The sequence below is a fragment of the Polyodon spathula genome, chromosome 20 (assembly GCF_017654505.1).
Source record: "Polyodon spathula isolate WHYD16114869_AA chromosome 20, ASM1765450v1, whole genome shotgun sequence".
Classification (NCBI taxonomy): Eukaryota; Metazoa; Chordata; class Actinopteri; order Acipenseriformes; family Polyodontidae; genus Polyodon; species Polyodon spathula.
Genome location: NC_054553.1, coordinates 26680705 through 26696527, shown reverse-complemented (window position 1 = coordinate 26696527; position 15823 = coordinate 26680705). Strand labels below are relative to the sequence as shown.

At 38.3% G+C, this 15823-nt stretch overlaps 1 long non-coding RNA gene across 6 annotated transcripts in view; it reads right to left on the bottom strand.

Annotated features, from left to right (window-relative positions):
* The window catches only part of LOC121295356, a 94175-nt gene that overhangs the window by 45884 nt on the left and 32468 nt on the right, over positions 1 to 15823 (bottom strand). Inside the window, exons 2-3 of one of the 6 annotated variants that reach the window (XR_005946908.1) lie at positions 13206 to 13331; positions 10477 to 10553 (exon numbers count right to left, since the gene is read on the bottom strand). The exons of 2 other annotated variants lie outside the window; for them this stretch is intronic. This is a non-coding gene — a long non-coding RNA (uncharacterized LOC121295356). 3 more of the 6 variants (XR_005946907.1, XR_005946910.1, XR_005946911.1) reach the window with 3 other exon arrangements.

Here is a 15823-nt window from a genome sequence, read left to right as displayed (position 1 = left end):
AAAAAACATAACCAGCCCTGGCCAGCTTACAATCAGTGGGCATGATTGCTACCAAGTTACTCAAACTCACTACTGTAGCTTAGACATTGCATTCCAACTGTCTAACTGCTGAGCTGTTCCCATCATTTTCAGTAAAACAAACAAAACAGTAACATTGTAATTGGTTCCATTTATTGATTTTAGCACCACCTGAATGTTCTTTGCTCAAGAACAGGATTAGCAACATGACCTCAGTGGAAAGCAATGCCGAGATGTGCACTCTCTGTGTGGCATTGCTCCAGGCCAGTGCAGGTGTGTGGAGGAAAGCAGGAGGAAGATTTTATTAATAACTAGACTGTAGGCAGACATTACCTGCGGGAAAAACGAGGGGCGAGGCAACAATCACTAACTCACTGTTAAGCATGGCGTTTAAAAAAAAAAAAAAAAGCTACAATTATATGAAAATGCTTCCCTCTGATGCAACCAACTGTTCATCGGCTTGTAGATGTGTCTTCTTTTTTTGACAGCTTTGAATGAATGATGTATGTTAAAAAAAATAAAAAAAAAACACACACATTGCCTAAGGTGAATATGCCCATGTAACACTGTTATAGCATGCCAAATCTCTCTAGAACCCCATTATTAAACCTAGCTATTTCTCCGATTTGCAAAAAAGAAGTTCTGCTTTGAACAATATCTTTATGGTGATATACAAGACTTTACAAGGCTTAGATAGTTTAAAAATGAATACTCGCTGACAACAAAAGACAAACTTTTCCAGCTGATAAACTGTGCCTGTATGAGAGTCTTGCTACTCTCCTCTAAGTTCATCCGCTTTGGCACTGGGATCATGTGACATGAGAAACACCAAAGGCAGTGAATCAGGTATATATAATGCCGTCTACAGAACTTTGGGGTGTTTGAAACAAAAGGCACTATGCAAATATACATTTATCCTTCAAACTTCCAGTTTATTAATCCTATGATTAAAAAAGAAAAAAGAAAAAGAAAAACCACAGAAAGTAATTCCACAACAGCTACATTATGCTCCATCTAATTGCAAGTTTTGTCAGTTATAGCTAAGTCAACAAGTTAGTACAAAATGCACAGTGCATTTTTAATTCTGAAAGCGACAACTCAAAACAGTGATTCATGTTCAAAACACAAATTTTCAAAAGGAATAAAACTATTTTATGGTAGAACTCAAAAGAAATGACTTTAGTGATTGTTCTTAGCAATTGCTTTCTAGATTTATAATATGAACATTGTTTTATTTCATTCACGTTCACTTGCCAAATGGGCCCAAAATATTGAATGACTGCTGATACAGTCCACAGTTCTCAAGCTTAACAATGACACCCAACACAGTTGGCTATTTCCCGGCTACAATTCTTTTCGGTGTTTATCCCTTTCAGAATGCAGTAAATGTTTGGTGGTAATGAAGCATGACCAAGAACTGGTTTATTCTAGTTTGAACAGAAGCACATACAGTCCTGCAGTTCAAACCTATAGTTATAAATGTATAAACAGAAGCAGCATTGCTTGGGTAGGTTTGAGTAGCTCTAAGGGACAGTATTTGAGTCTCTCTGGGTTTGGATTAGCAAGTCTACTAGACGGCTATGAGCTGGAAAGTTCAGAATGATGCGGGTTCCAGCTCACACAGGATCCCCCCCCCCAATCAACACAAACTGCGAACGCAGCGCAACTCATGTAAATCTCTGAATAGTTGGTAACCGAGGTGGTCAGGCATGGCACTAGCCACGTCTCCCTTGTGCACCAAGCCTACAGAAGCAAGAACCTCCAGTGGTGCTTGTCTCATGACCCTGAATAAGCTGTGGAAGGACTGGATACAATATGTATGTACTTGAAGCCGGTGCTCATAAACAAGCATGAAAAGAGGCACTGTCATTGTTTGCAAGTTTACCCAGAACGCTGCCAATACCGGGTCTGGCAGGTCTTGGTTCACTGAGCAAGCTCTTTGTTGACAATGTTTGCAACCGCTTTTGTAACACTGGAATGCTTTGCTTGATGCATGCAGCTCAAATTATACGGTTAGCTAGCTGTAAAGCCTTTTAATAGTGCTTGAACTGATTTGGGATGCAATGGAAGGCTACAAATCCTATTTAGAGAAGACCATAGCATGCAAAAAAAAAAAAAAAAAAAAAAAGTCTTCATAAGGTCTGGATGAGAGCACTGAATTATTTTTATTTAAAAGCTTTCTATATCTGCAAGCTATATTTTTTAAATGATGACACATGTTTTGACAAAATTGATAAACGCGGTTATATGCTTTTCTTTTTATTCAAATCATGTGTTAACTGAACGATTTCAGACGAAGGCATTAGCCAAAACCTTTGTCTACTTGCCATTTCACTTTAAAACTGCTAATGATTTTAAATCAGAGTTCCTGTATTAATACTGCAGTGTTATGGGCATAAATGCCATACTTCTTGCTAGAAACCAACCAGCCCTGGCTAACTGTAGATTTATAGGCAAATATGATTCAGTCAAGGTACAGCATTTTTACCTATAATCTAGGATATTTAATTTGTTCTGTGGAGCTAACGTAATATCAGAGTCAGTGTCATTTTACTGAGGATAGAGATTTTTTGGCATTTAGTGTTTAAAATGAGCTCTATTGAAGTACTGTAGGTGTCTGTTACTTGTTATAACAAATTGAAGAGAAAACACTTTGAGTCAACACTGATTGTTACCAATACATTCAATTTGATGACATATTTGAACTGAGGCCATAGTGGAACTCAAATTGAAAGTAAACAAAATGTATTTTGAGACTCTTTCCCTTGGCTAATAAAACCACGACTCTAGCCCTAGTTGTCTATTGACCACCTTTGACGGCTGGACCATGGAGAAAATAAGGGCAACGATGTATTTGTTCTTGATGTTTTTGCCATTTACTAGATCTATACATTCATAACCCGAAAACCACCGTATAGTATTTCCAGGATCCAATACTGGTCAAACTCTGGCATGAATACAGCTTCCCTTAATTTAAAATGGGACATCCCAGGAAACATGATGAATAATTGTGGTGGATTCACCCTCTAGATAAACAATTGTTTCAAATGACCAGTACAGTAGCTCAGTGGTGGTCTTCATGCAGGAGGTTGTGGGTTAAAACGCTTGGTCACTTACCAGATGCTGACCACCATCTGTCTAAACTGTGAAGCAGGGAGGTCTGAACACTTCAAGGAATGTCACTTCCATGTGTGCCAAAACCAAAAAGGGTCAAACAGCACTGTCTGCTTTATGAACCTGTAATGACCCAGCAAGAAGGTTCAAATCTATTATTCTGTATACAATGTATATCTGTATCTATATATTGTATATCCAGCAGTGGTATTTTCTAAAAGGTCCATGCAGGCGGGTTCCAGACCAGGTGTTAATCTGTAACAAGTGGCAAGGCAGATGGATCAGATGAGGCAATGGGATGACATTATTAACAGTGACCTCCTGACATAACAAGAAACTTCAAGAATGAACAAGAACAGGAACTTCAGCTCGTGAAATGAACAGTCTACCAATATAGACATGCTACACCGGTTCCCTGTAAAGTGACCTATATTTGTTAATTTCTGTTTTGTTAATCAGATATGATCACAGTGTGCATGGACATGAGCATCAGTGAGACTTTGCGCTTATATTGTTTAAAAGCGCAAAAAATAGAGATTTAGCAAGCATAATAGGAATGTCAAAAAATATAACACATTCTCAAACAAGTGACAGCATTGGGAGTGGGGCGCTGTGGCCTGCATTACACACACTTATAAAAGATGTCCTTAAATATCTTAAAATAAGAGTCCCTCCATTTCTAAAATGACGTAGAAAGGTGGCATGTCACAGGAGCAGGCTGACTTCCACTTTGGTATCATGCTGAGCATCACGGACAACCCCAGGAATGGGATCTGAAGGCTGAATGGTGAGAATCAGATAAATAAAAATAAACTTTCTGTACTCTATTGGCCCTCTTCGTAATTACACAGTATAACAATAGGTTGGATTGAGTTCCCACAGCTAAATTAGATCACTGTCACTCAAGCTTTGGGAAGTACATTCTGTCGGCTTTATCACCTTATTTTAACATCCTCTCACATTCACCGCTGGATGACTTCAGAGTCTGCATTCTTCCATTTAATGAAGGCATTTTATGTGTGAAACATTGCAATCCCACCACCCAGCTTTCAAAATGACAGTTTCCTTATCTGCCAAATATCATGCAAGCCATACCCATCCTTAGTCATTGCAACTCGGCATTAAGATGATAAGGAGCAAGAGGCTGTAACCTCACGCTGCAGTCCAGTGCGTCACTGACATTACAAACAGGAATTCTGAGATTATATGTAAATATTTTTGGGGAATTTGGTAATGGTAAGATAATCATGTATTGTTTGCACAACATACAAACTTCATGATGGAGTTTAAAGGGCCGTACACCTTTTTAACCATAGTTATCCATAACCTACACACAACATTTAATAAAATGGCCCTTGGGCAAAAAGCTAGAACTGACAGATGAATATCTTGGCATAGTAGAGCACAATCTTGCTCTTGAGATCAAGATGGTCAAGGTCTTGAGATCCATTCCAGTCCAGGTATTTATTCCAATCAGATCCTGTATTAGTTCAATGACCATGCTAAGGGCCAATTAACTAATTTAGGACATCATTGGAACAAAGCCCCAGATTGGAATGGATCTCAAGGGCTAGAGTTGTCTGCCAGGGTTCGTTGTTATAAAGTATCTGCACCATAATAGGTCAAAACTTCTCATCAAAAGGTTTGTCTAACAGTGTTACTACTGTAAGCCTCCCTTTTAGTAATTATTCGCTATGCATACCAGTGTTACTAAGATTTCCTAGGAATACAGCTGGTAAAAAGAAGCTCCCGAGTGGTGCATCCAGTAAAGGTGCTCTGCGTGGAGTGCAGGATGTGCCCTATAGCCTGGAGATCGCCAGGTTCCAATTCAGGCTATGTCATTGCTGACCGTGACTGGGGGTTTCTAGGGGTCGGCGTACAATTGACCGAGCGCCACCCGGGTAGGGAGGAATTAGGTCGGCAGGAGAATCCACAGTTCACTGAGCCCCAGCGACCCCTGTTGCTGACATGGTGCCTGCGGGTCTGCAGTGGAGCCACTCAGGTTTGTGTTGTCCTACGGCACTACAGATCTGTTGGCTTCACTGTGGATCCGCAGTGCGAGAAATGACAGATTGGCAGGAACACGTTTCGGAGGACGCATGCTTCAGCCTCCGTTTCCTCAAGTTGCCAGGGGTTTGCAGCAGTGAACCTGAACAAAAATTGGGCAGAAAACCCGGGTAAAAACCATTGGCGATGACTACATTTAAAAAAATAAAAATAAAAAGGAATTGAACACACACATCTCCACACCTTTAAGATTACAAAAATACAGTTTATAACATTCCAAAAATATAGGTCGAGGGGCAGGAATCCAGTTATATGTTTGTATTTGGTCACTATGGAGATGGAGAGACCAAACTGAATTAATAAAATACCATAAAGATACAGTAATATGGGAACGTTTGTACATCAAGTTACTATCTGTTTTCTAATAATAAAAAAAATATTATAAATTACTGGGGAATGCTACTTTGTTACTCATGTAATATTCAGTATTTTATGGTCCCATACTGTAGTGGTAACAGGATATTGATACAGGTGGGTAACAATGAAGAAATCCATCATTGTGGTGAATATTTTGCTGGTTGTTCTTGAGTGTTTGTCACTGTATAAGCTTGTATTTGTTATCTATGCAAATTATCAGCTCCTTTTTTGATTAGACATTGTATCACTTACACAATATTGACAGGGAGCGTCATGGTGTACCTGTATTTAAAATGTCTAATTGTAAAATTGAATTGTCTAACATGAATGCAGTTTCATGTGTTTTTTGTTTGTTTTGGGAATTTTTTTGTTTGTTTTTTTTAATTCCAGGGTGAGATTAACTTGATCAATTCGATAGGCAGAGTCAGAAAATGCCACTGGGGGGGAAAAATCGAGAAACAGCAGGTGAAGGAAGTGTCCATTAAAAGGTCTCCTATAGAAATCAAAGCAGACAATCTTTGCTAGCGCCTGCTTGTATCAAGTGTCTAGTGATTTCAGTTCCAGATTCCCCACCCCAAGGAAGGACAGTACCTCTTTCATCTCCAGCAGGGTTGCCCAAGCTGCACAAATGTGGGCCCACACATCTTTTAACAGATGTTAATTTCTCAGATGTTTATGTGAACATATCTGATCGGAACATGGCGGAACCAAGATTCCCCCCCCCCCCCCCCCCCAAAAAAAAAAATAATTTCAGCAAGGCTTGCAGCACAACAAGAAAATTATCTTTTATAAAGTGATTTAAGAGATGGTTCTGCAACATACCTTTAATCAACATTCTCTTACCAGATTCAAAAATCAATAATAACTTGCATTTCTGAAGGTTTTGGTTTTGCACCTGAGGCCATGATATAGTAGAGCCTCAGATTTACTACACAACACCTGAAACCAAAATAGGGATGTTACCAGTTAATCACAGGTCTCCTGGCTCCTCTCTCTTTATTATTCCTCAAGTTAAAACGGTAGACCTGTTCTTACTAATACACACCAAATAATTAAGAATAAACGGTTGAGTTATTTTTTGTGAGCCCTCTTCACTGTACATAAGCTTTTACTGCTTTTGTTTTTTTTCCACAGGCTCTTGCATCCAAGCCTATAATCCAGTAAAGTGTGTTAAATCTCAAGAACGCTCCCCAAACCAAAGTATTGTTCTGCATCCAGAATGTAATAAAGAAAAGAAACAAAATCTAAAATATATAAACCACGGTGGCCTCAGGGAAACACAGTCTCTCACAGAGATTAAAAAAAAAAAAAAAGAATTGAAGCAAAAATAAAACAAAAAAAAGAAGTTCTCTCTGAAGTTTTCTGGAGTTTAATTCCTGCAACAGTCAAGCACTCCCTACTGTACTACATTTAAAATCATATTTTGAACATGTATTATAGCGGGGCAATGGGGTGGAGAAGTTATGACGCCTTCCTTTTCTCAAAGTCAGAAGGATAATACACAGAAGAGGATCAATTTGTGCTGGTCAGGCTTTAGCTTTCAGTCTAGTCCCATGCAGAAAATTAAGTTTTTTTTTTTTTTTTTCTTTTTTTCAATCCCTAGCAAACCAAGGTGGGCAAGACGCAACATGAAAAAGTTATTTCAAGTATTGCTTAAAAACCGCAAGCCTGGAAGCCCATCTACTGTAACTACGACGATGAAATATCTTCCTAGGTTTGCCACCATGTTTCACCAGCTCCTTAAGAGGATGGAAACAGTATTTAGGTTACTATTTTTGCATGCTAATCACAGGCATTGTCACACGTATTTGTAAAGGGCAGTGCTGTGTGAGGCATTGCCGTTACAGATTTTAACCCTTATCGTTGAGTTTAGGTTAAAAACTCAGCAAGTACGAATGCAGTTGTATCTTTTGCATAGTGATTTCTTCAGAAAAATACACTGATGTCATTACGGGATCTCAGCATGGTTGTTCTAAATTTGGGCATAATTTCCAAGCTGATAAACCGACATGAATAAATATAGAAACTATTATGAAAAAAAATTAAAAAGTTCAAAACATTTGTGTATATTGATTATATAACAGTGTCACATGTATGATCTATATATATATATGTACATGTGTGTGTATATATTATATATATATATAGATAATATATATATATATATATATAATAAAATATATAATATATATTTATATATATAATAATTTGTTTTTATATTTTAAGATAAAAAGGTGGGTTAGTAGTTCATCTTTATGTAACAAACATCTTTGTCAAAGGTATTAAGGGTAGGGGAACAATCCATTTGTTATTAGCATAAATACTAGACATCTAGCCTGCTCTAGCCTGCAGCGATTACTGCTTTTCACATTCTTAATGTACAAAGATGCATCACACACTTCAATAGTCTAGCAGTATGACCTCAGAAATGGATACACAGATGCTGCAGCCTGGTTGTCACAATAGAAAGCCTGTTTGTTACAAAACTAGTACAGAACCACGTTGGTGCCTGTTTGGAGTTTAATTCTATATTTTTAGTTTTGAAAGATTAAAAGAATAAAAGTAGCTTCGAATGTCACGTTAATTGTTTTTAAAAAAACATTTAGGTTCTGGTGCTCCAATATTAAGTTATTATTTATTTTCTCTTAATAGTTCTTTACCTGACTTTGGGTTTGTTTGGAGAATCCCAAATGCTGGGACTAACCTCATTCCTTATTCCGTTTAAATCGTGCGACAATAGAACGTTTCAACTCCTTCAGCTACTCTGTGTCTACATACATGTAGAGTATGTGGGGATGAATAGGATGAAAAATCCCATTGTCACATGAATTCAATGGAATGAGGACGACTATTCTGAAACTTCAGATAAGCTGAAACCCAGGTAAAGGGAAACTAAGGACCTCTCAGAATGTTAGCAAACAAAATAAAAAGGAATTGTGTATGTATGTATGTATGTATGTATGTATGTATGTATAGACACACACACACACACACGTAAAGCTGCTTGTTCTTATTTTATGCTGTGGTGCAAACAAAATCTTAGTAAAAACAACTGGCCATACAAGTTGAGTGGAAATCTGGGTTTGGCATTGCTTCTGACTCAGTGATGTGATTAGACCTATCCTCTAACCTTGAACTTTTACCCTGTTCTTTTGACAACTGCCAGAAAAAGGCCCGAGAGAAGAATGGCGTGCCCCAAACCTCAAATGCCCCCCTTCATTTAAGCGCATACTTGGCGGTGTCTTCATCCTGTTAATAATGTTCAATCCAGTGTGGGAAATGTCTGACATCTGCCACATTATTTTCTGTTTTAAAGCTGAAGCACATATCTGCAGGCGTAGCGCTGTCATGTCTTCACCTGCAGCAGCCTATCATTAAAGGGCTCACGTAGCCATCTCACCTTCGATGTGCAAGCCTCAACAGACCTGGCACACCTGCAGGCAAACATCGCTTTTCCCAGTCATCTTATTCATAAACAGCCCCTCCTTCATAAGTGTTCTTAGCTGGTTTATGGTTATAAGCAGCATGCTTCACTTTTTTTCATAAACCAGAGGTTTTTTTTTTTTTTTTTTTTTTTTTTTTTTAAGACGTATGCTTTCCAGCAACTGAAGTAACATTCACTTTACAGCTAAAGCTCTATAGAATGAATCACTACAATATTACTGAGCAAACAATATATTGTAATTAATCAAGCTTAACAAATGACAAGGGAACCAATAGAAACAACCTGAAGAATAAAAATGAAAAATATTTCTGCAAATATTCATAAGGATCCAAATCAGCATATTACAAAGCAAACAGAAACTTCCTGTGTGGTTAAATTACAAAATAGTCTTGCCCTACTTAGAACTTCCATTGCAACTTTCCTTACTTCTGCTGTCAAAAAAAGCAAGTATGGTATTCATGCAACAAAAAAAAAAAAAACACAATACAAAGTGTGTGTGCACCTTTTCAAGAACTATATTACATGAAACGTGAAATCTGAAGATGCATCTCGCTTGTGATGAAAGAGACAGTTGTCACTTGTAGTCCTTCCTGAGTTGCGAGATCAATCTGGATGTGTCACATTTCTCCCACGTGTGTGAGATCATCTCCATCAGATCCTTGATCAAAAGATAGCAATGAACCCCAAAGACAAAGGTTAAATGATACATCCATTCCTGTTCCCGCTGTGCCAATCATACAGAAAAGACGATGTGTCGAAGCAGTAATGGCTACCCAGCAGCAGCATTACTGTACTGCTCCTCAACTTGAATTATTCATGGGTGGTCTTGAGATGGGATGAAGACGTCTCACATTTCAAGCAGGATCCATATTTGTCAACAGCTTTAATCAGCTTCACATCTCCAGGGACCCGAGCCAAGGGTTTCATTCATCAACAAGTTTCAAACTCAAAACCTCCATGTCACCTACTGCTATACCACTGACTTTCACTTGATACCCTATCACGTTCACACCAACACGACTGAAGCAGTGTCTTTTAGAAACAAATGGATTTTGAATGCACGTGATATTGCAGGTTTTAATTATAGTCCATCTGCACTGGGTTTTAACACCTGTCTTTTAGCTGTCAAAGGCAATATACAGGAAATAGTCACTGTGCGAGGAGATAAATGCACAAATGCCTCATTACAGAGGTTATGTTGACACAGATTTTCATATACTGTGCATGTAATTAGAACCAGTCTAGTTATGATAAAAGTCTGTGAATAAGCTCAAGAAAACCAAACCCCACAACAGAGGTGCTGATACTATAATTTTTGAAGGGTATTGTTTTAACTGATGCAGTGGTTCTGCTCTGCATCAATGCTGCATTTCAATAAGTTGTATTTTGCAATGCATCAAGGAACTCAAATTACATTACTGTTCTGGTATCTGGAGTTTAACTCATGAATGAAAGAAAAAAACATCATAACCTACGTTCTGGTACAAGTGACATACATAGATGCATGTATATAATATGTTCAAGCACCTTCACGGTATTCCTTGCAAGTGATCTGCAGGGAGAAAAAAAAGCATACAAAAAATAATCACTATTTCCTGGCAAATAAAATGTCCATAATATATTAATGTTAGAGATATGATCAAACATTTTGTGTAATAAGAGACTTACTGACTCGCAGCAAGCTAGCATTATCTGGTTAGAGCTGATTCCATTGGTTATGCAGCACAGTGTTCAGTGAAGAAAAGCACATTTTTGGGGGGATGAGAGTGAAGCTAATCACTATAAATTTACAACTATAGGGGTAAAAAAATAAATAAATAAATAAATAAAAAAAAAAATTAAAAATGTAGAACATACTGGAGGAGGAAACTAAACGTTATTAGTTGACGATACTAAATAAAACGTGCCAACGTGAGCTAATATCCGGACTCAAAATCTAAACCAGTAAAAGTATTTTTTAAAAGTTTGTTCCCCTTTCAGTATAAAGTTACTCAAGGAGGAGGTTTGGAACTATAAGCCGAGATCCAGAAACTCAAGTTAATCCTATTTAAATAAACTGTTGCTGCAATATTCCTATAAATCACGTCTGCTCCCATCGGCCTCTTTGTTCTCACCATGTTTTGACTTGGTTGAGTTATGGCTGAGGCCCAGCTCCTCAGGCCCACACAGTTGGAGCTGCACCTCTGCAGGTAAACAACAGGCGACACAGGTCTGGCGGCTCAAACATTTAATCTTAAACTGGCTGTGCACTGCAGTCAGTCAGTATCAGATTAATAAGCATGCTCTCTTGTTGGGCAAGGGGGAGGAAAGCAATGCTAAACAGTTTCCACATTCGCATGTAATACATAACATGCTCAGGTTCTTAAAAACTCTTAGGGTCCGTCTAAGGTAAAACCGATTGCTATTGGATATCACACTGTGTAGCAGGGAGAGCAGCCCTGTACAGTGTATTTTAGAACAGGATCTCCCCTTCCACCCTTGTGTTATTTTGTATTTGTTTATGTGTTATGTGTTTATTTTTGTATTTGTTTATTATTTTATATGACTGTGCAGCCATGCATTTTTGTGTTATTATTTTAAAAATGCATTTGACTGCGAACTGCTGTGCGTTTGTTTTGCAGCGTGGATGAAGCCCATCCATGCTAATAATTAAAACCCGTGCAGAAGATGGTCGGGAGATGGTCACCTGTATAAAAAGCCTGCAGCTCTCCATGTTAAGGGGGATGTTCAGAAGTGGAGAACGGGAGAGCGAGAGGCGAGAGAGATATTTAAAAAGAATAAGGATCCGTGAAGGCTACTGCCCAGCCGGACCTTAGCGTTTATTTTTTTGTGTTCGTGATTTATTTTGTTTAATTGTTTTATTTCTGCTCTGCGAGCAAGTGTTTATTTTTGTTCAAATATTTTATTTATTTTTTGGTTCATTAATAAAACGGCGCATGCGCCACTGCATTGTACCTTCTGTTTTGGTTGTGCTTCTTCTGGTCTGGGTCCCTGCAACGCCATTTCCTGCCACAGCCTGATATTCCAATGCTAATAGTTTTGTAACATTATATTTTATAACACATTTCACACAGAAGCAAAGGTCTGGTGTGTTATGCCTCACCCATGCTTATACAGCCACAAGCACATTGCTATTGTATTTAAACACTTACAAAACACTAAATTCAGAATATAGACAGTGCAATCCTGTACACATGCTCAATACACAGAGATTAGGGTTTGGCATGGCCTGATTGTTTTGATAATTACGGGCCTTACTCACAAAAGGATCATTTCAATCCCATTTTGATCAATTAAAAGGAACCTTTTTTCAATAGATTTAGAGCGGGTTAGACGTCGCTTTTCAAAACACTGTTTAATCGAAGTGAATGTCTTTTAAAAAAACAAAAAGAAACGAAAAAAAACAAAACATTCCTTAAAGTTTTGTGATATATAAAATTAAAACAAAACTGTCAATCTTATAAAACAAACCACAAACATAAATCAAATTGAATAATGCTTTAGTGCTTAATTTAAAACAACAGTACACACGCAGAAATGTGCAGCACAATACATTCTAGCTGACACATCCATTTGTATGGTTGGAGGTGTAGACGCAATTAAAACTGAGCATATCCTAGGTGTAATTCCCCCAGTACTTAAAGTGCTGTGGTCTGTCAGGATAAAGGACGTTTTGTCTCGCACACAAAAACTAATCCTTCAGCGTGTTTTCTTGATGAGGTTCGATTAGAAGGTCTATAATCTTTGCAGGTCTTTGAAAACTCCTCCACGTTTTCCACAGGTGGCAGCCTGTGTCATAAACGTGACGTTCGGAGTTCAGGTTCTCAGCCCATACAACACCAAGCATTGTTCACGAAAGTGAAACTCATCCTCCCTTGACTGAGTTAAACCTTCAGTGCTAGAACAAAACATCCATTCACCTTTAAATAAAAAATAAATAAAAACTTCCGTCCATCCCCTCCCCCCCAAACCCACAACAACCTCTCGCTGCTTAAAAATTACAGTAGAAGCCTCTGCCAACCTTTTTGTGAGGTTGCACAAGGCCCTCTATTGTCATTTATGTCATCACCTGTTTGAACAAAATGTTCTTGGTTTTGCTTGTTTTTGTAAAAAGAATTACACAGAGTTGACTTGTTTCCCAGGGGGCATTGTCTCTTATATAAACAGCTGCTCTTTGTAAAGATCTCACAGTTAAAACACCTACCAGAGCCCCACGTGAGCAACATGTGGCAGCGACTGACGGAAGGTCAATTACTCTTTTTTCTTTATTCATTCTTTTCAGCAAGAACTTGAAGTACTGTACGGTACAGCTGGGTCCTGATAACAGCACCTGGAAAATCCATGATGACAACAACAGACTTTTTCAACATAACTCTCACTCATACTGTACACAAACTGAATATTGGACAACAAAGTCATTTTCATTACTGCTGGAAAGTGAATATCAATTTCCATCCCTGGCTATCCTGCGTCTCCATGTAATTTTGTCGTTACTGTTGTGATTTACCATGCATGCCTGTGCTTTCTGACATGGTATGCACAGTTATATCACAGCAACTAAATAAATAAATAAAACAAGCTGACCAGCCTCCAGACAACCAGCGTTTATGATCAAGATTATATCTTGTGAGATCACCACATACTTTGATTTGTCAAGCATTCTCTGCTGTGACTTACTGATAATTGTATAGAGCTTCTGTGCACCAGCAGTTAGTTTTGCACTTAACAATCTGGATACTAGACTCTCTAGCGCACTAACAGGGTACCTGGTTTGCTCTAGAGACTGGGTATGGTGTACTTTTACAGCAACTTCCCCAGGCTGACGCTAGCTGTATTTGTGTTGTATTTTATGGGTTTTAATTAAATGTGCTTATTAGGAAGGTGAAATACTTGGAAAGGTTGATTCGTATGCCAGAGGCACATTTTCCAGTGCTGCAAAGTGCGTCTGCAACCCTACCAGTTCTTGGCCATTTTTTTTCTTTAAGTACAAATAAATCCACACCACAAGTGCTGACAGATTAGTGTTTTGCCAGGTGGCCAACAGCAAAAGGAGAACATTTTAACCTGTTCCAGTGAAAGAATGCAGAGGGTTCCTAGTTTACTGCCATCGCTGCCAGAGTGCACTACACTGGGTTTATTATTATCACGACTTACTTACTCCTGTTTCGTTTAGGCCAGCCTTAGAAGTTAACACCACTGTTATTTCTTCCACTGTCTGGCGTTGCTGAATATAAAGGCCCTTAGAATTCAGTCAAGTCAGGCTGTGAAAGAACAAACCGCAAGGATGGTCTTAAACTGGCTTAAAATAGTCTGAGCAAAACTGATGTCAACAACACATTGGTTCTCCTTGGTGTGATGTGACGAGCTGGGGGAACTGCTTATTTATGTATCTATAAGGTGGCTGTGAAACTGGAACAGAGATGACCTTAGTGGTGCAATGGAGTCTAGGTATGCCCCACAGCAGAACTTTCTCATGCATACACCGGAGCATCATCAATGTGTGGCTGCAACAGATAACAATAGTGGCTGATACAGCACAGCAACTGTTGCAGCTGTTGAAGAGTACACTAGTGTAGAAGTGAAATAAACTGGGATTTCAAAACAAAACTGTACTAATACTTTATTCATTATAATGGAAATGTATCCTGTATCTAAAACAAAAATCTCTTTACCAGATACTGTGTAAAGTAATACTATTACAATAGCTTACTGGACTACACTGTAGTAACCCCATAATTACTGCTGAAAGTTTTACTAGTGAGCAACCTGTGATACACCATTAGACACAGTGACTTTCTTAGCATGCTTATATGGGACTCTAATCAAATTTGACAGGTATAGAAATATAAGTCATTATGTCATGTAGCTAGTGGCTCCTTCAGAATCAGTATGGATCTCTATTGGCAGTGATTTACAAAGGCACCTATAACGTAAAGGCATATAAAATACCAATTTCTTGTTTTACAGGAAATCTCTCTTTTCTTTGTTCAGAGATTGGTTACACGGCTTTTCAATAAAAGCGGTTGTCAGTCTCTCCTCCTTTGATGCTGTCTGAGAGCGGTCGCTGCTGACTATGCTGTGAGCCTGACTGTGAAATATTCTTCTAATTTCCCCAGGAGGTACAAGAGTTAAAAGTTGGATCCGAAATAATTAAAAAAAAAAAAAAAAAAAAAAAAATGCAGCTGAAATGAATCCACAATCCCAGGTCGCTGCAAGTTCATTGTTTTTAAAAGCACCAAGATCTCTCGATGTATGAAAACACATGGTTTGTATTTTAGCCATGTAAAGATTGCAGGATGGAGAACAGCGATAACAGGAAAAAAAAACTACGAGATTTCCTCCCTGAGAGTGCTGCCTCTCTATAAGGCTATTGTTGGGAGCCAAACCGGTTCGGAACATCATTCTTGATAGATGATACTGCTATAAGAACACCAATAAGCTCTATAAAGGCTACAAGTAATCTGGAATCATTTTATTAAAATCTGCAATTGAACAACTGCTTCTGCACATCAATGGCTATATTCACAAAGCATTGCTAAGTACTGTGCCCCATTTATTTATATACAAAGTGGTAATGTTACAGAACTATCAAAAAACAAATAGAATGTACACAGAGTTATATAGTGTGCATGGAATAGCCTACCAGGTGAAGCAGTAGGAGCTAAGACACTGGGAACATAAAAAAAAAAAAAGAATAGATTCTGTGCTTTCAAATTAGTTCACTCCAAGTTCACAAATGGTATGCAGACAAGCTTTGTGGGTCGAATGGCCTTTTCGTGTTCTCTAACTTTTCTTATGTACACTACATGTTCTTAAATTAAC